Raw genomic sequence first — 24,454 nt, 5'->3', positions numbered from 1 at the left:
AGTCACTGTATGTGTTCTGTCATGAACCTGTGCAACTGTGTGAACCCGTGTTTTTGTATGTTTGTACAGTATGTAGGAGTAAAAGTGCTGTATGTATGCGGGTATGTGTTCTTATTTGTTCGTGCGTGTGAGCCAATGAGGCAGTAAAAGCAGCAGGTTAATCTCTTCTCAGTCTCCAGCAGAACAGATGTGAGGATTAATTCGTCAGGGAATCGGGGGTGGTGCTTACGCGCTTCCGTGTCTGTGAGGGAGAGACTGCCTAGCTCCACTAAAATTCAACAAAATAAGTGTTTGTGTGGATCCTGTGTATATATTTAATAAGCTCTGCTGTTCTGGGTGTTTGTGTGTCAATGCAAATGTATTTTCTGTTTCATAACTGTCCATATTCACACTTCAATCTGAACCTTCACTGATGTACTGTCTGTGCAGTTTGAGTGAGGCTCAACAAGTGAATGCACCTTTAAAAAAAAAAAAACAAAAAAAAAAAAAAAAAAAACATCAGAAGCAACACTTGGAGACAGGTGTGTTTTGCCTGTACTGATCCACCATTCTGTCATTCAGCTGTACGGATGTCTCTACATTTTCTTCTCATTTAGCAAAGATGGTGTGCTAAAAGCAATGGAAATATTGAGGTGGAAAAAATTTTGAACATAACAAACACAATTACAGGACATGTAATTATTTCTGTGTGTAGTTGTGTGGGTGTGAGTGAGTGTGTCCAGGAACTCCACACAGTAGTGCCCCAGATAGATTGACCTTAATGACATGAAAGTGTTTCTGTTGGATGCTAAAGTTTGCACTCTATAGTGTTATAATTTTCAGTTTGGGGACAGAAGCGGGTCTGTGTGCTTCCTCACTGCTGGAAAATTAAGAGAATTTTCTTACCGGAATAAAAACAAGTGGTACATTGTGATGGCTATTGCATCAATTGCACTTTGCGCACGTCTGCCTGCCTTCAGGTGCATGCCTGTCCTCGTGATTGAATTGTTATTCTGACCTGACCACAGAGATTTGATATTTTTCTTGAGATTGTATACAAACTGTGCATGATTGCCTTTTATCCTTTTATGTAGTCTGATACAGAGTATGTGGGGGAGGTAGGAGTCTTGCACAAGGGCAAAACAACATGACATGCAGCTGAGCTATTGATGGAGCTACTGACTGGTTCTCACAAAGATTAAATACTAGTCACAAATATATTGTATTATCCATTTATTTTTAAGCATTTTGTGCTCAGCCAGTCACCTCACACACTGAATAATAATGTAGTAATTAAGAATGAAAGATTATTTTGGCTCCTGGCAAAGCTTAATTTAAAGCCATCAAAAAGCAATAACAGGAAGAGATCAATTAATCAAAAACTGGAACTGCGACAGCCAGTCCGATGCCATGAACCAGTGGAGCTCCCACCAATATTCCACATTTACAATTTTCAGTGAGGAAATGCAACGATTTGCTCCTGACAAGATCTGACTCGGTAATTTCAGCCTTATGTTCTTCTTGTCTGCTCTGCTTTTATCCTTAATGTGAGTACCAGCAGTCTGATATGCAGCAGTAATCAGCAAACACAGAGCTTGATATTCAGCACATTTAGTCAAGCACACACAGCACTGGAGCCCATTGTCGGTGAGCACTCAACGTTTAAGACTGAAACAATGGCAGCACAGGACTAGTGACCTGTGTACAGTAGGTACTATACTACTGGACCATATGTGGAGTGGTGGAGGAGCGAATACAGAGAAATGGATTGTAACTCATTTCGCACCACCAGATAACCTTTAAACTGCATGACCCTCAAAACCTGCAGAAGCAGTGTTATTTGTGAAGACTCAAGTGGACCCAGACACTGTTGAAAGCCTGTGCCTTGTGCTTATAGGTGACAGCACAGCACCGTGTGTTACACATCATGCATGTTTCAAATTACACGTCATACATGATACCAAAAACATATTACTGGTTTACATTTAGAACAAAGTTCAGCCGTAAATAAAAAGTTTTTAAAATGAAGGGAAAGAATGAATCTCTTATGAAGTGGAAAGTGACTCATGTCTGTATATAAAGAATAAAAATTCTGTTCTTCTAGCTTAATCTATATAATCCATAGTGTTGTGATCATATAGCGCTCCAAAATCACCTATCACTGTCACTGATCGCTGGTGGCTTGAATTAAACTATTGGGAGAAGGATCCATAAGGTTCTACAATTCCCAACACTGTTCTTCGATTACAAACGTCGAGGGACTCGGTAATAACAAGTAAGGTGTGACATGCATCAGTAGTAGCTGCAGAAGCGGAGAATGTACAGTTGACAGCTTACATGTAAATCGATCGGCCGGTTGGTGCATCAGCTGATCCAGAGCATGGTGCTAGTTGAGTGGTGTGTGTGTGTGTGTGTGTGTGTGTGTGTGTGTGTGTGTGTGTGTAAACTTACTTGGAGACTTTGTTTAATTTTCTGTATTTGATCTGGAAAAGATCTGTACCGTATTATGTCCAGACAATTACAACTTAAGGGTTTATATTGCAGTATTAATACACTGTATATGCCAGGTGAGAAACATGAAAATGTGTTTGTTCATTGTTTTAGGTGGATTCAGCTGGGATTGTTATGATCACAAGTAGGTAAATGCACATAAACAGCATTTTCTAAGAAAGTGTTTATGTATATCTCTTACATACATGTCTCTTAACTTCAGGGGTAGCTCATTTTTTCCAATTTTTTTATCATTGTGAGCACAGAGCAGCCATTAAAATAACACCCACCTGTGCTATGCATGATAAAAAAAACAAACTCTCTTCTATGCAGCCAAAAAAATTAAAAAATAAAACACTGACTAGTGCTGATTCCAAGGGGGAGCAGAACAAACAGACAAGATGTGCATCCAGCTGTAAAGATTATGCATCAGTAATAAACTGTTAAATAAAACAACACAACAGTCAGGAGATAGCAGCCCTCTGTATGAGTAGCTAAGGTTTTCTGGATCTGTTTAGTTGGACTTTCTTGGTGTTTTAACCAGTAGGTTCATACACCAGTTTAGCAGCTTGTCGCAGGTTTAGCTTTATAGTGAACTTCATATATCCTGCTGTAAAACAAGATCATATTGTTAATCTCCATTTGCCTTTAATGTCTCTGTACAATATCAGTTAAAAGCTTCAACATGTTGCGATTACTAAAAGGCTAGACTCAAACACAGGACTCTGACAAGGAGTTTGAAAGTAAAAGGCTTTATTAGATAATGGGGAAGAGATGATGGATGAAAGGCCAGGGTTTGGGGTCCAGAGTAGGCAGGGAGGAAGTGGAGGTAATGGCGGTGGAGATGGCGTGGTGGAAGGAAGCGTGGCTGGCAGGCCACAAACGGGCAATAGGCAAGCAGTGGTCCTAAGGCACAAAAACACAGGTTAGCTGATTGCAAGCAGACAAGGAGCAGAAACAGACAAAAGGTTTGTGTTAGCAAAGGTTGGCCGACTAGTTACTACCACAGAGGTTGAAATAACAACGTGGCGATGAGTGGCTGAAGAGCCGGAGTAGATGTACCGCAGGAGATGAGCTGATGGGAAGCAGGTGTGTATACTGAGCGGATTGATTGGGAGATGAACGTCAGGTGAGTGGGAATAGTGGAGCCAAGAGCCAGTAGAGAGAGATGGGAGGAGCAGCCACATCCACACACATAGACACACACACCGAGAGAGACAGACAGGGGAAAGACAAGAGACACAGGGCTGGGGGAAAAGAACTGGAAACACTGGGGAAATACAGACAAACTGCCATGGCTGTAACACAACATCATTCTAAATCAATCAGGGTTTTATTGTGGAAGGATCAAAATATTACTCTGGCTGAGCCCATGAGAGTGTACCTACTGTAGCCCTGGTTAGGGTGTATTACAATAATTTGTCATTTTACTGTCCTGCTGTAGTGTACAATATCAGGGGCTCAGTTGTAAAGACTTTCAATTTAGTAATTTTTTTTCCAATACAAGTAAAGGTCCTGCATTCAAAATCCTACTTAAATAAAACTACACCAGCTAAATGTACTTAAAGTATCAAAAGTAAAAGTCCCTGTTCTCCTGTGAGTGATAAAAATGATATGCATCATTATGCAAGTAGCATTTTACTGTTTTAGCTGAGGTGGAATTTGTTTTTAATTACTTTATATACAATAAGCTAATTTAGTCCAGTGTTTCCCAACCTAAGGGTCGGGTCCATCCAAAGGGTCAGAAGATAAATCTGAGTGGCTGAGAGATGATTAACGGGAGAAGAAAGTTCTGCTAAGTTCTTTCTCTTTTTTAAGTTCTTTGAGAAGTTTAGACTCATAGACATCTGAAACAAGACAAGAACATTTTTTAGAGAGTAGAGAGTTTCAAGCCAACTGGTTTCATCTCTGATAAAACAGTGTCTTTTATAAGCTTGTGTTTTTTATTTTAAATCTCAGTCTTTTAAAGTAACTAGTATGTAGCTACCACTGTCAGTGTAGTACAATATTTTCCAATGAAATGTGGTGAAGTAAAAGTCTAAATGGAAATACTCTACTAATACTAAACTACTGTAGCTTGGCAGCTCTCTAATAATAAAACACACTCTACATTTGTACCTGCTCCAAACGTCATGGCATACTGGGCTAAAATATAGTTATTTTGTTTATTTGGTCCTTTCTCCTGCTGTAGTGGCATTTCTCCTGTTGCAGGCCTCGCCGTGGCTAAATGATGCAAATCCAAACACAGGGGAGAGAGTGTTTTACATTACAGGGGCACACCAGTGTGGCATTATGAGAAGAAATTCACAAGTAGAGACCACTGGGCTACGCCTGCCACAGCACTTTGAATCACATATTCTGATAAATGACCACCGACACAAGGGCACCTTCACTTCACAGCAAGCCTCTGAGAGTGCTGTATATACAGTATACGTGTGTGTATGTGCGTGTGTCAGGGTAAGTGAGTTTTCTTTGATAAATGGACTGTATTATTCAGTGCTGCTGAATTTTATCTCAAGTGGATCCCCGCAGGGTATTGAGCAAGCTCTTTCTCTTTCTCCTTGTGTGTGTGTGTGTGTGTGTGTGTGTGTGTGTGTGTGTGTGCGTGTGTGTTTTCTTGCACATACCTACACCATCCACTATCCTACACACACCTATCTGCAGGTAAATATACAGTATGGCTGTATATCTGCTGGTGTGCAAACCCCCCTGCTGACTTGTTAAACTCCAAAGAGTATGAGAAGGCATTTGAGTGCTCTCCATTCATTCAGACAGCTAGCTCATAATCATGAGACATTCACTGTCTGCTGGCTGAGTTCATGTAATTAAAAACAAGGGAAGAGTGCACCAAAACTTACAGGCGTTGCAGATAAACAATGAGAGGCAGCACACAGTGTTGCCGCAGGTTGTTTTTGTTAATCAGCTTCTTGCATTTTGTTTGTTTTAAAGTGGTTGCAGTTTACATGTATCTGTAATGCAATGCATCTTGTCTCCGTTCTCATATGCTCAGGAGGTAGAGCGGATCATTCATTAATTGCAGGTTCACTCACCAGTTTCTGTGGTGGTAAACGTCAATTTTACTCTTGCACCGACCGTGCTCAACTAGTCCATAGTTTTTTCAACATATGATTAACTAGTGATTAAATAGCCTATATAAAGAGAAAGTAAAATCTGTCCTTGCTAAAATATTCTGTGGAAAGATGACATGATAATAAAAATTCAGTCTACGTGACCCACTTCTGCACAAACAGTAGTACAAAAGAAGGAGCAGATCGCTGGGTTTTTATTGGGTGTCAAGGAGTTATTTTGTATTGTAGATGAGTAGTTCATGCTTCTATGGGCATAACTATGTTACAAATGATTGTATTTATTGCAATCATAATCCATATAGAAGGCATGTAAACCAGATTCCATCTTTCCAGCTCAGTTTTTGCCATATTGTGTCTTGCCACTTGAAACCCTATATGACTAGGCAATGCAGATATACAATAAAGCATTATTATGCAGCTACATGCCATATTTCCTTAAGTCTTAAGTAGCATAGGAGAAATGTGACAAACATTTCCAGAACTGTTGTTGTTGAAAATCACACAGAAAGACCAATGAAAGTCCAAAAACTGTTGTGTTCATCCAGTAATGTGTGGAAAGGCTTATTGGTATGTCTAAGTGAAGTAAAAATAGTCTATTCTTCTATTGTACAGCATACTTTACAGTAAATGATGTCTTTATCAAGCTAATTCATCCATTGCGTGGCTTTGTCAGGCTGGAAGGCACATTCATTGCTTCGTGCAAAACAGAAGAAAGAAACAACATTCACCTCATGTAGGCAGAAATACTACAGAGAAGTTCTTCTTCTGCAACGATTTCTTAAAGCGATACTCCACGCAAAATCATGCCTCTATAGGCTTGAAAGGTGCAGTAGCTTTAAAAAGTTAATAGTTTCTTTCTTCACTGACGGAGAACAGCTGTCATCAGCTTGAATCATATATCCACTTTAGGGCTGCACGATATGGTAAAAAATCATATTGTGATTATTTTGATAGATATTACGATTGCGATATGATTTACGATTAGTGGGAATGATTTTTTTTTTGCATCACAATTTTTATATTCTCTGAAAAAACAGTTAAAATCATGATGATGTGACATTTGTTGGAGTCTGTACCAAACAAACATGTTTTCTTACATCTGAAGAACAAGATTTGTAGGCCAGAGTATCTCTGCAGCACTACAGTACTTCATTATAATGCTGTTTTGTAACATTTTACTTTTATCAAAAAAATGCAGCTTCTGCGATTTGGATATTGCACTTGGCCATATTGCGATTTCGATAATATTTCAATTAATTGTGCAGCCCTAATCCACTTATAAACCTTGTGTATATAGACACAAGTTTTGTGTCAGTTAAAACTCACATTTTATGTCTTCACACAAGTTCTGTTACCTGCTGCAAAGCACGCTGATCACCGTGGTTACAGTAAAAGCAGTGCTCTTGCGATGGGTACAGATCAGAAAATCTTTTTAGTTATACAAAGTTAAGAAAGTAAAAAAAAAAAAATGGAGATGAGTTGCTGATAATGAGCCTTGTCATTAGGTTAACCTATAGCCAATTATGAATTGTTGTCTGAGAGATGTTATATTGCATAACTACAAGATTAATGTCTGTCTACTCAGGAGCAAAGGCAAATTGATGCACTATGGGATTTTGTAGCATAGAATAGTGTGCAGATCATGGACAATTTTTTCTATTGTGGGAATGTTAAGGACACTACAGAGTTCATAAAATAATTTTTAATGCTGACACTCAAATAATATGTAAAAGTAAATTTATTTCACTTGGTAGCAGTGGTTTTAGCCACAGGGCTGTAGCACATATATAAGCATATATCGCTTCTTCTCTCTGTGTTTCTCCCTTCATTCCCACTGCCTATGCTACAGTAAAACAACCTTCTTTTTTTTTTACTCAAAAAAAAAAAGGTGGAACATTTCTTTGCTGTTTTCTAAACCAATGTATAAAATCTATCTAAAACTTAAGGTGGGTGGCCTGCCCACACTTCTTTTACAAAAAAGAGTAGATGGTTTTCTCTTCATCTGGCATCACTGCAGTAGCTCACCACCACTGAGGCCAAGTTAGATAAGGACGTGAGTGCAGAGGCAGGAGAGAGAGGCAGCATGAGTAATAGACAGTTTGTCAACTGCGAGAACAGCAACATAAGGGGAGGACAGATAGATAGAATAGTCAAACAAATTCAGGGAGGCAATATGAAGGAAGCAGCAAAAAAGATGAATGTACTCCCAAGTAACCCTGGTGAAAAAGGTGCACTTTCTATTCATTCTCATTTCCCTCTTAATATCTCACTGTGGTTTTGGGGGGTTGTTTGTGTGTTTTTGTGCTATTCTTTTTCTGTTCCATTCAATTTGCAGTCCTTCCATTGTGGTAATAGTGAATTACTGAATGGAGACTTGAATAGAGTAGAGAATAAAAGGCAGAGAAGAAAGAAAAGAGCGAAGGAAGTGGGTGAAAGAACAGCGAAGGAAGAAGTGTCAGTATGTGATTTCCCTGAGGGATTGAATTAAAACAGAGGGGCGTGTCCCTTTCTCTCTGACTGTCTCACGCTTGGATTTGTGTCCGCCTTTGCAGGCAACGTGTGTGTGCTTGTCTGTCTGTGTGTGTGTGTGTGTGTGTGTGTGTGTGTGTGTGTGTGTGTGTGTGTGTGGTGGGGGGAGGTTCACCTACACATTGTACTCTTGCACTGTGCACTCTGTGCCACTCTGCAGTACTGACCTTCATGTATTTCTGACGTGCTCCAGTTTTCCCACTGGACATAAATTACAATAACCAGCCACAGCAACAGAAGTGTGTGAGTCTGTGTGAGGGTACATATGTGTGTGCGGATGTGTGGGTGCATGCAAGCACCTGCATCTCTTGCATGTAGGTGTGTTTTTATCACTTTATATTCCCCTTTTTAGATTTTAGTTGACTGACTTCCTTATTGATCCAGTTCACTCCAATAATGGAGTGATAATCGATAACCTTCCATTTCCACACGCACGCACACTTCCACACACATATACTACCATGTATACACCTACCATACATTCATGCACTCAAACTTACACTTAAAATGTTCCATAGGCATAGAGGTCAGCATCCCTCAGGCTTATGTACCTTTTACTCTAAAAGCTCAGCTGCAAGAGGGATACATTGAGACATGTGAGTGGCTTTTAGATATCCCTGTGGAGAAACTGACAGTGAACTGAAAGGGAAATATGAGCTTCTATATCTTGGACAGTCAATGTAAAAATGAGCTGTATTTGGCACGCCAAACTGTCCAAACACTGATGTCCAGATACCTTGTCTATAAAATGGCATGTAGATTCCAACAAAAATGTATGTGCGTGCAACATATTCTGTCCTGTTAACTCACACAATTAACCAGAAATACTTAATGCATAGCACTTCATGAATATTTATGTGCATATAAATGTGTTCATCTGTCTATTAGTTAATGAAAGGAAAATCCTATTAGTAATTTTAAAATGTTTAAAATGTAGATTTTTGGGGAATATCACATAACTGCAATGTCTCCAGTTTAATTCTGGCCAGGAACCTTAGTCGTAGGCTATTCTCCCTTCTTTCTACTGTGCTATCTAATAAAGCTAAAATGCCCAAAAAATATAATCGAAAAATTAGGTTCTTGTATGGAGCCTGTACTAATTATTCACTTTAGTCGCAGTGCCACCAGCATTCTCACTTTTAGACTAGTCCCGCTGGGAAAGTTTAGAGATTCAACAAAGATACTAACAGAGTCTTCATCCTTGAAGCCTTTTCTCTTTCTAAAAGTGAAACATGAAAGGCCGAGTGTAAATCCCACATTTGCGTAGCCTGTTTATCAATCACATTCTCGCTCTGTCCCGTGTCAGGTTCTTGAAGCGTTATTTTCTCTGGCAGTTTATCAGCTTGAGCTCCGAACGTGGGTTAAATTGGGCTGACTAAACACTTTTAAGGCTGACACACTATAAATGGACTTGAAGAAACTCAATAGCCTAGCAACATTAAGGCTACAAATAACCCATAATGTATAAATGTATAGTCCTTGAATATAATGCAATTTTTTGTGATTTCCAGAAAAAAAAACAAAAAAAAAATTACAGCTCAGCACATGCTCTGTAGAGTTTGAATGGGAGATATAACAGCCAGCCACCAAGTGCATCAAGGCATCACCATCCCCATTTGAGCTGCATGAAGGTGTCTCTATTGCAGCACCAGCATCATTATATAGTGTTGTGATAAGGGGACAGTGCCTGAGGGTGTAGCTGCTGTTACCTACAGCATTGATGCAGAGGTTATGATGGTTGTATTAGTGATAACACAAAAATGTGTATGGTTGAAGGTTTTGTGAAATCAAAGCACTACGTTTCTCTGATAAGTACATCATGAAGTCATGCACCGCTCCAGCTGGGGTTTGGCTCCCCTTCACTGCTCTCGCTCAGAATAAATGAACCAGTCCAGCCTTAAAGATTCACATCACAAATAATTTGGAGTTTCAAATGTTGATGTTCACAGTTTTAAAATTAATTCTGAAAGGCAACTTGTGAATTGCCCTGTGAACGTTACCCGGCAGTGAAAGGAAATCTGATGTGTCATTTTAGTCACATCATTCATTATGGAGCTAAGGGTTGGCTGTGAAAACTCTTCATACATGTGAGTTAAATTAGGTATGTTAGGTATATTATGTGAGATATACCTGTGTTTTCATTGTATCTGCTTTATTAAAGCACCTGGCCATTATGTCCCCAAATTGAAGTTGCAGCTGTGTTATAGTGAGGTTTTGATTTCATACACTTTTGTTAGGGTTCATTTTTTGAAAATCAATCTTAAATTGCATTCCTGCTAGCATTATAAAAAGATTAAAATTGACTTTCTGGAACTGTCAGAAATTGGTTAAAGTTTCTACTTTAATAAAACATTGTAGAGTGTGCAGAGCAATTTTAGTAGAGTAGACAAAATAAACTTCATGAAAAAGTCCTTTAATTTTGAAGTATATAAATTACAATTGCAAACACTGCTACCAGGGTGGACCGTATTACAGCTACTGAATGCAAAATTATGTCTTAGCCTTTGTCAGCTCTAAAGTGGCCTGGCAATCAGCACTTTGATATGTGAGTTTTCAAAGCAGCAGGCGACAGCTGACAGAGCTGCAAAGAGCCAGATCATTTGAACATTGTAAGTGTATTAGTCAGAACAACTGAAAAATAATTTGATAAGTCAAGAGCAGCAGCTGCAAAATCATAACAGCAAACACAAACTGCATTACTGAAGAGAATTAGAGGCCACTATAGAAACTAACCAATAGTGTTGGTGATTTATTAACTTCAAAAAGATCCCTTTTCAGAGTTTATTTTGTCTAGCCTGTGTCGACCCACAGTTGGCCCTGATTTAGGCATTTGATCCTGACTGACACTGAAGTTTTTCATGTCTCTGCTGTCTGCTCATCTATGATGCAACTTGGCAGCTCGTCGACCAAAAAATGTTAACTAGTGGCATCTCCATATTAAACTGTCATATTTGATTCTCTCCGTCACAGCTTTTTCTTCTCTTCCTCTCACTGACTTTCTCTCTCTCACACTGTCTATTCTTTATCTTTTTGTTTTTTAGATACTAGATACTCTTGAATCTTTCGTAATTGTGATCTGTCCTCTGAAGAGTCTTGCCATATCATGTTTCAGGGACTGCAATCCACGTCAAAGTATATAGCTGCTGAGCCACTCGACAGGCGTGTAGAACAGTGTGTGTGTCTAATGTGTCATTCAGCGCTGCTTAAATGCAGCCGAAATGTCAGAGTGATGTTGACGCTCCATCCATCTATTTACTTTGTGCCCTCTCTCTTATGTTAGGCTACCTGTGGGCCACTTTTTATCCAGCTTGGAGCCTCCAGCTCTTCACTCTTGATGATTAAACATTACTGAATGATTTCACACTCAATAAATCAATATTACAGGTAGTTTCAGCATTAGTGTTTATTCAGATTTATATAATATGGGAGCCAAACTGACCGATCCATTCTGTTGACAACATGTAAAAAATAATCACAGGTGTTGCGGTGGGAGAGACTGAATGGCATAAAACCTAGCTAATGTGTTCCAGCCTTGGCTAACCCTGTTTGACCCTGTAGAGGAAAACAGAAGGATTTTTCCCATGCCATTTTACATCCACAATTTAATTGAACTAAATGCTTCCTGAGGGCTGTGATATCAAATGAAAAATAAATTACAGAATTGAATCCAGTAAGAGGACCGATGGGCTGCAACAAAAGGAACACACCCTAACATGTGCACACACAGCAAGAAGATGAACAGCAAGTGACATCTGCAAGCAGTGTACATGTCGCAGCTGTCAGGCAGTTACAATGGCGTCCCGAAGCGGTTAGCAAAGCCCTAACCCTATATATTACAATTTATTAGCGAACACTACACACGACTACTGTAGCCCGTAGCCATCGCCAAAATTACAAAACATTCAACTTAACGCTGTGCTCTCTGAAACAGCTTCTCACTTCGACTCTCGTTTATAGACTTTCTCTCATTCCCCAAAACTAGCAGAGCGACAAACATCCCCCCTAACCCTCTGCCAATCACAGGTACACTATCTCACACAAATTATTGTCATAGGCAGGTGAGATGACTGACTGGCTTCACAGCTTCTAAGCTTATAACATGTTCACTGCCACCCTGGAAATCTCAACTCCTATCTCTTAACACAGTGACATTCATAACATAACAGTTGTCATTCCCAACAACACTAACATCTCACCCAGTCCATTACAATATGATGTTTTTGGATTAATATTACGGCTTCATTAATATGTATGTTGCGGTTTACTGGTCAGTTTGCGGGACGGTTTGGGGCGGTGGTGAAAACCATTAAGTTAGAGCCGTGCTCAGTACAGGTTATTTCCGGACCAAAAACCCATTAAAGAGAAAGAACTAAAGATATGAACAAAAACCATCAGGTAAAATCATCATTACCTCTATAATTGTCAAAATAGACAATAAACTCCTGCACCAGCTTCACCACAACCCCTTTGCAGCTTTTGGTGGGATTAACCAGTGCCTCAATGATGCACATACATTTATGTTGACAAACATAACACTATCACAGTAAAATCTTAGCACACACAATAATGACCTCATGGCATTAAGTGTATGTATTTGCATGCTGCTCTTTTTATAGCTGCACCACAGGTGGGCAGTATACAGGGGCATACAGTAAGCTCTGAACAGCCAGACCTTAATATCAGTAGTATCAGCCCGTCGTCACCAGAAAAATGGTTGTATAGGTCTAATGTGAAAGCAGCTTATTACAACCCATATTTACATTTATTGTTAGGCTGCAACCTCTAGTAGCCGTAGTAATTATGATGGGAGCAAAGGAGGAAGTGACGTTGTATAAAGGTCGTGTCTAGATGGTAACCCAGGGGCACGCTTAATCTGAAAACAGTGTGCACCGTTTTGCTACGGTTTCCGGGTTGAACAACATGTTTCCTCCAAACGGTGTGCAACAGGCATGTTGTCTCTCGTTTGGTGGTTGTGTCAGAGGTGTTACCCAATCACAGCGACGTGTATATAAACCTTATTAAAGTGCGCTTGCGTACACAACAGGGTGTTCAAGGCACCACCATTTCTGTTTAAATAAACATTTTGCTATGTTTTGTTGGGGCTGAACGCACCCCTGGATTAGCAGAAACTCATGCAAGATTTAGGTTTAGGCAATAAAACTACTTCATTAGGTTTAGGAACGTGCACAATAAAGAAACATTGCTTACAAATCTTGCGAGAGTTTCACAAATCCAGGGTTACCATCTAGACACGACCTTTTAAAAAGAGCGACAAAGTCTGCATTAGGAGGTGGTTGGGGTGGTGAATGGGTCAAATAAACACAAGACTTTCATCCAGGAGATCGGTCTTTGTGTCCTGTGTGAAACCAAGTCAACGTTGACTTATTTAAAGTTTTAAGTTAAATACCGTTACGTAGTTGACTTACGTCACGTGAGTTAAGTCACGTGACTTATGTCGCGTAACATACTAAAACGTGCTGATTTACGTAGCATACTAATGCGGTACGCGGTACGCCTGTCACTGATACTTTCCAACGGTCATATGTCGTTTTGGGGAACGGTCGTATATGTCATTTTGAGAGTCACTGACAATCGGCCTATTCTGTCTGAAGATGTGTTGGTAGTATATGTAACATTTTTGTACAAGCATGCTAACCTGAGTGTATAATTTAAACAATGTCAAGATAAAGTTCTGTTGTCCATTAACTAAGGTAATTGACCTTACTGCATTACCACTCAGGCAGGATTCCGGAAAATAGAAAGTTTCTATCCTCTTCACTAACTTACAGATGCACCAGAGTTAACCCTCAAGCAACGCATGCTGGGAAGTCTGCTAATATGCTGATCATGTTTCTTTAGAAACCTCATTTATTGAGTTGAGTGAACTCTCAGCAGTACATTCACTCAACTCATGATTTCAAGTAAAAAGACTTCAAGTCAAGTGAACTTATGTTTATAATCTCTAAAGTGGTCTGAAAATATTTTGAATTGAATTAACTTGGAATTAATAAAACATATATTTACGTTAACTTAACACTTAAAATATTAGCTGATTCCAGTAAATTCTGATGTTTTACATTGTACATATTTAGGTACTTAGGTTTCATTTTCACAATTGAGTCAATAAAAAGCTTTACAGGCATGTAAACACAGCCTTTGTGGAATTGTGATTACAATAACTGGCAATGATTTCTTTTAGAGCAAAGATGCACATAGTGTCTGTGCCATGCTTGTTTTGAAAGCCAAATTGATTAGCGTGGAAAATTGATCAGCATTTGTGGGTTTATGGGCAGTTATCGTTAATATGATGGACTAAAAATCCAGTTAATCAAGTGGCAAGACGTGGAATATGTTTTTGACATGCATATGATCAGTTTTACAGTCATCTGGCTTTTTTACTGCTTCAGACACCTCTTCATCATGCTTATCATGCTTTTAGTGGCATCAACAGTAAATTCTGCTATTCATTAAATACGTTTAATGAATATCTGATTTAATAAGTTAGTTAAATAAGTTGTAATAAAGCTTCTGCCATCAATTCTGACCTTTTTTCAAAATGAATTAAAACTGCATCTTCCTGGCAAGAGAGTCAGCCCTCATAGAACTGTCACTTATTTTATTGCAGTAGAAGACTGAATACAAATGTATTTAAGACTTTTGTAGAATAAAATGTTAATATGTGGAATTTTGCCCCACAAAATCAATTTTAAATCAATATCACAGTATTTGCAGAGCCCGTTGAAGATTGAGTGTAAAGTTCATGTAATGTCTGCTGACTGTGAGTGCGAAAACCAGATAAGAGACTAGATGAAAACTCAATTTAGAGCATGTCAGCAGGTAAAAAAAAAAATTAGTACATATTCAGCATACTGAAAGACGAAACAATGGAGCCTTTGAAAGTGAACAGCGGTGTATTATCCTCATCCAATGACTTTACGATGCAAACCAAAAATTAAACCAAATACTGTGTCCTTGCTGCTGGGTACAAGTCATCGTTTTCTGCGTGACTACACGTGGTTAGTCATCAATTTATATTTATAGTACCTTGCATCAAACATACGTAGGATTTATAAAACCTGATTTTGTCATCAAACGTACTACAGTGGAACAATAGTTTCTGTAACATCTATAAGTATCAAAATGTATTGTAGCTCTTGATTGATGATTACATACAATTTCAACAATCTTTGTGCTTTCAATGTTCACATGATGCCACATTAAAACCAACATTACTTAATTCAAATTGTACACGCATTGCTTCAGTTGTACTTTACAAGTATTTTTGTTACATGGTAAATTTAAGATTTAAACACAGTTGGAACACCATTACACTTTCAAAAATGTCTGAACTGCACTGAAAATGGCTAGTTTTACTTATGTTATCTATAGTGCTTTTGAAATAGTAAATTTAATGGCATGTTAAGTTGTTTCATGTGTTTTTACCTTTATTTTGACATCACATAGTCACAAAAAAGCTTAGAGAAAGCAAAAATATTGAGGTCCACAATCACCCACAATGGTGATGTTTGTAGCATTCATAATGTGATGAGCCAACAGGATGTCCATTTACATCACTGATATATTTTCAATAAAGATTCAGTAGATAATCATCTTTTGCAAACTGACCCCAGTTCACAAAAGCTTTTACAGTATTTACTGTTCTCTACACCCACCATGGGATAGTTTCTTTTTTCTGTGTTGTGCCCCTAAAGGGTTTCTGCTGCTGCTGATGCTGTCTCTTCACTGTGATCTCACACCAGAAAACAACATTTCAGTTTCTGTAGAGTATTTTTGCTATTGCTGGTCTTGCAAACATTAAAACAAGCCTTGCATGGCATTGTAAATAATGCAAGTCATTTATTGATAGTAATTCAAAAGGCCTCATAAAGACATGAGGCATAAAGTAATAAGATCTCACTTGTGATTTCATTAAACCATGAGCATTAAATGATTCTACAGAGCATATACATTAGTCTACGTAATGTTTGTTAAAAGAAATTTCACACTCTCAGACTATTTAATACTGTTTTATCAATGTGTGATATCTAATGAATTCCAGGGATTTGTCTGACGAAGTTCTGTAATTAACTTCTTCTGTCATAACCACTTAATCTTTCCTTCATTTCCCTCAATGCCTTTCACTCACAGGTGAGTGACTTATTTGTCACTCACCTGTACCTCAGCTTTATTAACAGTTTTAACTTCAGTTTTTCTCTACATGTAGACAGAGAGTACAGTGACAATAGTCGTAAAATAATAATATAATAATAACAGCAATACAGAATGCCAGTTGAATAAGTGAGTGACACACCCCTTCCTCAGCAAGCTCAAACGTGCTACAATGGATTTCTCCCTGTAAGATGTCTGAACTTTGACTTTTTTCTTCATATCTGAGAGACAGAAAAACCTGATGTCTGCAATTGATGTGTTACAGGTTGAAATACTTTTCTGCTGTCACGTTGACATTGCTTTATGTCACATCACATTTTATGTCATTTTGTTTGCCCAGGTGGCCACTATAACAAGAGAAATATACTAACCAAAATAGCGAAATGTGCCCAAGAATACAAGGTATCACAAACCAACCCTGTCTCCTAGAAATGACAATTATATGCTACTAATTTGTTTTCCCTAATTACATTTTGTAGTGCAACTAAATTGCTGCCTTTATTATGTTCCCTGGCAACATCTAGTGTAGGAAGTGCTACATTTAAGGGCCGTGCAACAAGTCATAACAAGGTGGTTTGGGTGGATAGGGGGCGAACAAAGTGCAAGACTTTGATGGTTTTGAAAATTTAAAAAAAAAATAAATATTAATAAAGTAAACATGTTCTGCCTCGTGCTTTGAGTCTCTTTTAACTTTTTCTAATTTAACCAAGACCACGACCTTTCCCTAACCTTAACCAAGTGCTGTTAATCAACATTTTGCCACTTGGCAAACATTTACTTACTATGTTGACATTATGTATATAAACGTAATTTTTAGGAGACAGGGTTGCACAAACACCTGTTTTTAAAAAGCACCCCAAATCATATTTTATCATATTTCCCCCACAATGTTTTCTTCAGTGGATGTAAGTTTGCAAGAGCTTGTTTTGGCACTACACTGGGAGAAATTGTCTTGCACACGAAGTTCATATGGGTATGCTGCTACATTTCTTCAGTATAAATAGAAGAAGAGCTGGGTTGTTGGTAGTTTGAACTACTATAGCTACTATACAGTAGATGTGTGCTTCCACTTTGATTCAGCAGCCGATTGTCTCCCAAGTGTTAAGCAGGGTATTACTCTAAAGTGAAGTAAAGGTAAATAAACCTTCCAATGATCCCTGGATCCGTGATCCGTTTTCTTTCACCATTATTTCCTGTCTCCCTGGTTCCTCTTTCACTTCCTCCATCTCAGTCTGTTTCTGTCCATCTATTTCAGCATCTGCTGCTCTACGTTTATCTGTGTCTCTGTGTCCTTCTCCCAGCATGCACACTTACAGTATGCATCACTCGTCTATCAAGCCTTTACAGTCAATTATCAGCCTCTTCTAAAGAGCTAATCTTAATGTTTAACCTGGCATTGATTAGCTAATAGCAGACAGGTGGCCATGATTAAACCACCAGTTGTATTGCTTCCTTGAGAAATGGGCTTGAGGTCAGTTGCAAGTCACATAAAGGGTTTACAGGAAGAGAGACAGGCAGGCAGACGCGTACATAGATCACAATAAAAACGAAGGCACAGACAAAGCAAACACAAATGTCCTGTAATATAATAATCATGATCACATTATGTCATTTTATTATGATATTTTCTTATGTTGCCTTATTACTATGCTAACAGAATCACATTCATGCCTGCATTTAAACTTGCTGGCACCTGTGCTGAGCATGGTAAGCAGACACACACAGAAGGCAGCATGCTAAACAGCAGGCCTGTTTCATTAAATCAGATGAGAATGAGATGACATGTTATCTATTCTAACCACACTCTGTGGCTCCGAAATCTTTTATCAAGCCAATACACCTAACACCCAGTACACTTCCTGTGTGTGTGTGTGTGTGTGCTTGCGCGAGTGTGTGTGTGTGTGTGACAGTTATTAAATGGGCTTTGTCTTGTTCTGCTCCTCAGGAAATGAACCTGACATTACTCATCTATCAAGACCACTATCCCTCCCCCTCATCTCTTCTTGTCTTTACCTCCTCTCACTGTCTCTCTGTCTTTCACCCCGGTTTCAACACTTTTTGACTCGCTTTCTTTCTTGTTTTTCATAGTTTCTCCCTCCTGTCTCTTCCATCTCAATTCTTTGCCTGATATGCCTCATTCGCCCTCTTTCTCTTGCCCTATTCATCTTCACATTCCACCCAACATTCTCTGCATATGTTCCATGTTTTCTCATTTCCCCACACTTTTTGTTTCTTCCCTTCCCTCCTGTTCCTCTTCTAAATTACTGTTGTATTTTCTATTCTCTCACTGCATCTGTCTCTCTCCTCTTCCATCAATCTCTAAATCTGCTCCTCTCCATCATTCTCTCGTGCTCCATTCTTTTTCTCTTACTTATCTTTTAAACAACACCGTTCCCCAGTGCAGCCATTCATCTTGGGTGCATTCAAGTGCATTAAAACCCTCTGATAAAATGAATGCACTGTCAGTTTTTTAATCCCTGTTTTTCTCAATGCCTGCTCATAGCAGCTTGAATGTGTTCCACATTGTTTGGCGTTAATGTGGAACTCATCAGACGAACTGAAATCAAAGTCTGAAGACTGCTTCAGTGACCGTTTCAGCTTCAAGTTTAGACAGAAATGACATCATACGCATTATTGTATCCCACAACGACTATTGTATTCCGCTCCCTTCCACCTCCGGTTTCTGTTTTCAATGAGAAACAACAATAAGCAGCTAATGACAAAGGCATTCACAGCACATAAGACAGGTGCAAATTGTTTTTACGATCCCTGACAATTCAGACAACCCAGGCTATTTTCACTTGTCAGTGCTGATGCAAGACTCGCCTAGAACCAGTACATGCAGCTTTGTTTGCCTCATACAGTTTAATGGTTGATTTTAATCATAATGGAGCAACAGCTGTTTTATCAACTGTTGTCAGAGGTGTAAATGGGCTGGAACACACCACAGTGCCGTTGGGGGAGTAAAAACTGTGATGGAACAATGTTCTAGCTGAGATTTTGAATATGTAGGGACTAGTTTTATTGGAGAAAACTGCCTGTGTAGATATTTACACTGTTTGTAAAGTGTGTGCATGAAACAAAGTGTAATTTCTTGTGCTTTTTCTTTGTTTTTTGAGTCCAAGACTCAGTTTTTATGGTAGCACTCGGTATTCATGTATGGCATACAGTGTCAAGTAGACTAGAAGCTGACAGAAAAAATTAAAAAGTATTATTACAAGAGGTATAGGTATATATTAGTGTATATATAAGAGAGGCAGGTTGCTTGTGTGTCACTGTTTTTTACAAAAGCAAAATAGTGTCACATTTTTCCACAAGAGAGTACTGAAAATGTCCCGCTTAGTTTGTGTCTCGGTCACAATTTAAAATAAAAACAAATGTAAGGGATCCGTATGTTTATGTTATGTGATAATTGTCTTATTTACCAGGAGGGTCAAGCTTTCTTATGCACTATTCTGAAATGTATTAATATTTTGTCTGCTTCATTTACATTCATGGGGGTAAAATATTAAAAAGAAGAGAGACCATATGTGTGAAAGTCCCACCTGGTGTCTCTTCTAATCTTTGAGTCTGAATACACAGTGTTGTGTCATCGAGTATAAAATCTCTAATAAAATCAAGGGGGAAAAGCAGCAGCTCCTGATGTAAAGTAAACTCAAGCTTATAAGAAAAAGAACAGTCAAGAACTCAGCATATTTTGATTTGAACTGAAAACATTGTATTTTATTCATGCAGTAATGGCACTATACTAAAGCATTTATTTGTTGATAACGAAAAAGAATAACAACACATTTGTAATTAAATTAGGTTATATTTCAGACTGAAGATGGACTACAAACATGCATTTGGAGGTGAGCAACAAATATTTCTTAAGGACGATTTTCCTGTAAATTCCAGTCAATTCCACCACTGTTACCCGTCCAAATATTCAGAGTGGGTAAAAATAATGAAAACAGACTGTACCTCATAAAATCATGGATAAAAAACTCTACACCCAAGGTCAAGAATGAACCTCCAAACTCAGTTGAATCAGTGTAACAGCATATAACAACATATCAGCATATTATTTTCTTCTAAGTTGAGAATTCATTACTCTTCTCTACTCATAGCAGCACAGTTTGAGGGCAAGTTATGGTATGATTGTGTAAAATGTTGGAGCCAAATCTCCCTCAGTTCAGATATGCAATAATAAAAAACTGTTAACATGCACAGAAGTGCAGACTGCAGATTCACTCTAAAATGTGTAAGCACTCTCTCATTTCAGTGGTTTGATTCTACAGCCAGGCCTGTTCCCATGTGTCTGCCTTTACTTTCTTCCTCTTTACCCTGTTTATCTCTTCTCAGTCTGTAATCTCACTACTTAGTTTATTGTACAGCCTAGTACGTGTTGTGAAGAACCATTGCACAACTAAGATTCACTGTTTAATCTTTCACTTGACTGCAGTGTGGAAAAATGTAAATACCACGTGATAGATGATAAAATATTACATTATATTACATTATTACATTACTGTTGTAGATGAAAAAGACACTCTTTAAAATTTAACATATATTGTGGTCACTTTTTGGGTGACATGTCACCTAACAATGTTGGCTTCCATCTGTAGTCCTAACTTATGAATGAAACATTTCCAACCTATGTCAGTAGCTAACAGAAAGTTAAAGATGCTGAAATTCAAATTATATCAAATGACAATCTGAATGTGACAATCTGAATGTGACAATGTGAAAGGTGTCACTTGTAGTGATGAACCTACAGAGAATTATCATCTGAATCTGCAGCTCCCCTCGGCTTTACAGAGCTTCATAACAAGTTTCAGCTTATTGTTTAGCTGTCCGACCTGTTCTAGGTTGACCTTCATGTATTTGCCTCATGTCTATGTCCATTTATACGCTGATGAAGACACAGTAGTGTGGAAATGTTAGTCTGTTTGCATAATTAAAGGTTGCAAATCAATCAGTGTGCTCCAGTCTCTTTTAATCCCTTGGAAGTTTGCTGTTCTCGAACTGAGAAGCACTGAGAAGTGATTCAGCTACATAGTTCTGGAAGATCTGCGGAGAACCCTGTATTAAATGCAGTACTCTACTCAGTTGTCCTTTGTCTGAGTCAAGCTGGAAGTGTCCTCCAAACTACCATTCAACAGCTACAGGCCTCGATGTATGATTGAATGCTCTTTTATAGTAAGAGCTAGTAGGTACTCACTCCCAGACCTTGGACAATGTTCACGTTTATACCTTGGGAAGGGTAAAAAGAGTGTCACCATGCAAGTATTTGGGTGTATTGGATGATGAGTTTACACTGAAAATCTGATAAAGAAACTGAAGGTAAGGCTGGTTCTATTATCCATTAGAAGCCAGGAAAAAAGACTTGCACAAGTCTCTACACTTTGTTGTTCTCTTTATTTTATAACCAGGCTATCGATGTTGACAAATCACTGTACACTTATTATATGGGAGTATGTTGAATGAGCACAGTTTTATAGACGGAGTAATTATGCTGGACAAAATCAGCCACAAGAAGTTTGCATCTAGTCATGTCTTTGAAGAAACCTCCAGTTATTCTTCATATTTTCATACTTCCATTAAAAGTGGCAGTTTAGCACAGCTCTCTCAGAAGAGATGGGAATACTTTTTGGCGAGTTAAGACTAATTTCCTACTCTAGGATGCCTGATAAATACATTAAGCCTGCAGACAGCATCAATGAGTTATTCTTATTTACAAAGTCACACTGAGGAAACTGTGTGTCGTCTCCTGTCACCTACAAGCACCCATTGATCATACTGTCTTTAAAATGCTTTTGTACTGGTACTTTTGTAATATATATTTTAATATGAAGGGATTTCTTGGTTAAATTAAAAAATGTGGTCAGGGCAAGAGTAAATACCCCAGAGACTGAAGCTGTCAGAGCAGAGACAGCCAGAAAACACTGCAGGTTCACACTCTGTACTCTGTAAGAATTTCTACCAAGAGATTTAATGTCTTGTAATGTTATACTTTTTAATACCCTTTGCAATATTCCTATCTTTCGGCATACAATGGGGAGGTCAAAGGTCAGTGGTAGCACCTGTGCACCTTGTAGGCACTGAGTGTCTTGTTCAAACCAGCTTCAGCAGTCATTCAACTGCATTTTAGCCATTGCCAAATTACAGGATGTGGTTCTAAATACACAGTGACCACCAGTCATGTTCAACTTGTCTGATGAAACTCAAATGGAAAAAATGCAGCTGTTTGCACACAGAAAAAGTATCGGGAGAAAAATTGCAAACATACAGGATACTATTTGGACAGGGTTAAAATAAATGACTGCTTGCAATATCAAAACCACCCAAACCTCCCCAGAGAAATAAATTCTGAGCAAATGGGACTTGATGGAGCCCATGTTCCTGCAATTTCATAAAGGTGTTTGTGTCATTCAGCTTAAGAGTTTCTTTGCATGTTGTCTGGCCCCTTCCTCGATCTTTCCTTCTCCACTGTATACTCTCTTTTAAGAAGCAATTGGTTGAAAATAATGTATTCCAAAAGTGGTTTTCTCTGTTGAGCATCTTTGAGAGATCAACAGACAGACACTGGAGAGGTGAGGGTGGTTAAAAGAAAATGAGACAGGAATGGGGCTGAGGGACAGACAGAAGGACAGCGGGAAGAAAAATTATGGCTTGGAGGGAAAGACGGGAATAGATAAAAGCAGATGAAATGTATTAGGTGAGAGGCCGAGAGTCTTTTATTGTGCTTTGATGCCGTGGATAAATGCCATCATCAACAAACAGAGTGCCTTTTAAATTGATTTGACTTGAAGTTGCGAAGTGAGAGAGGAAGAGACAAAAGAGAGAAATCGAGGTGGCCTCCTGAGGAGTGAATGACGCACAAAGCAGACCGGAATCAGAGTGACAGAGCAGCAAATAGATGATTTTCAACTCCACTCAGTCCAACAGGGAGAGAAAAAGCAAAAACTTCTCCAGCCACAGACACTTTATGTTAAACTAATTGGAATTCACTGCCTGTTTAGTACACACCAAGATACTTGACTTCCTTTGAACGGGGAGATTTTAAGTTTATGCTGTTGCCTAAAAATGTAATTTAATAGACATTTGTTACTCTGACTGCTGGGAGTACATGTATGTCTTTCTGCAAAGATCTGGACTCCAGTCACAGGATTTAAAAAGGATTCAGACAGAACACAAAGCTAATTTTAGATTTAGATTTCATGCACAGTCACTGAAAAATCTCCAGTGCCCATGAATAGAGTTACTCTAGGTGGCTCGAACTGAGGCAAAGGTGTTTTCCCAAGTTGAGAATGTTTCAACTTGAGCCAAAGATTTGCACTTATACCGGGGCTTTATCAATCTGCTTTATAAACATACAGAGAGGCGAGAGGAAAAAGGAGAGAGATTGAAAGAAAACAAAAACAAGAAAAACTGGGGTGTCTGGTGAGTTCTGAGTTCAGACAGAGGCTGGGCCGTCACACAAACACACATATGCATACTCCACACACACACAGTTTGTGGGTACGTTGCCCAGCTAGCTACAGCTAATGTTATTTTGTCTTTTGCTGACCAGGCTTTCAATATCTCAATTTCAATATCTTCAAGTTAAAAAGTGACAGTACACTTAATTAATTATTTTTACTAATTATTATTATTATTATTATTATTATATTGTATTATTATTTTACTAATTACTTAGTAATGATTCAAACTGTTCCTCCTTATTTTGTGTGTATTGGGCTGTCCTTTTGAAAATAATATCCTGCTTTGCTTTAACTTAACTTTCAACTGCCAGTTGCATCCATTCAGCATCTCTGTTGGCAGGCATTCAAACTGGCAAAATGAAATTGCACAAGTAAAAAGTAATCTATAAATTCATGTCGAAAGAAAAAATCACAAGCAGAGGCCTCTTTGGAGATTAAATGAAATGAGGCTTTTTCTCACAGGGTCAACAGTAAGTACACATTATGTCCAGAGCCATTACACGGTTCTTCACTTCCACCAATAAGATAGCAGAGCTGCTGTGGTGACAGTTTGAGGAAATTGTCTGAATCCTATTTTCAGGAAGAGTCCCTTGATGGCTCTGCAGCAACTGGAGCTCAGACACAAAGCAGAAACTGATTTACTATAACAAACAGTGTGTCAGTGTGGTTACCCACGCGACAAATAGTTGCCTCTTCAGTGTAGACAGTCAGGTTGCAGGTTAAAGACACTTA

General features: G+C 38.6%; 1 protein-coding gene and 1 long non-coding RNA gene across 5 annotated transcripts in view; one reads left to right on the top strand and one right to left on the bottom strand.

Annotated features, from left to right (window-relative positions):
* The window catches only part of LOC122879144 (cGMP-dependent 3',5'-cyclic phosphodiesterase), a 164,696-nt gene that overhangs the window by 53,571 nt on the left and 86,671 nt on the right, over positions 1 to 24,454 (top strand). The gene's annotated exons all lie outside the window — the stretch shown is intronic.
* On the bottom strand, positions 340 to 5,243 carry LOC122879145. Its single transcript, XR_006378641.1, has 2 exons — positions 3,474 to 5,243; positions 340 to 3,375 (listed from the first exon to the last, which is right to left on the bottom strand). It is a non-coding gene; the product is annotated as an uncharacterized LOC122879145 (long non-coding RNA).

Source organism: Siniperca chuatsi, linkage group LG7 (genome assembly GCF_020085105.1).
Source record: "Siniperca chuatsi isolate FFG_IHB_CAS linkage group LG7, ASM2008510v1, whole genome shotgun sequence".
NCBI lineage: Eukaryota > Metazoa > Chordata > Actinopteri > Centrarchiformes > Sinipercidae > Siniperca > Siniperca chuatsi.
Note: the sequence above shows the minus strand (reverse complement) of the source record. Positions and strands in the feature narration are given on the sequence as shown.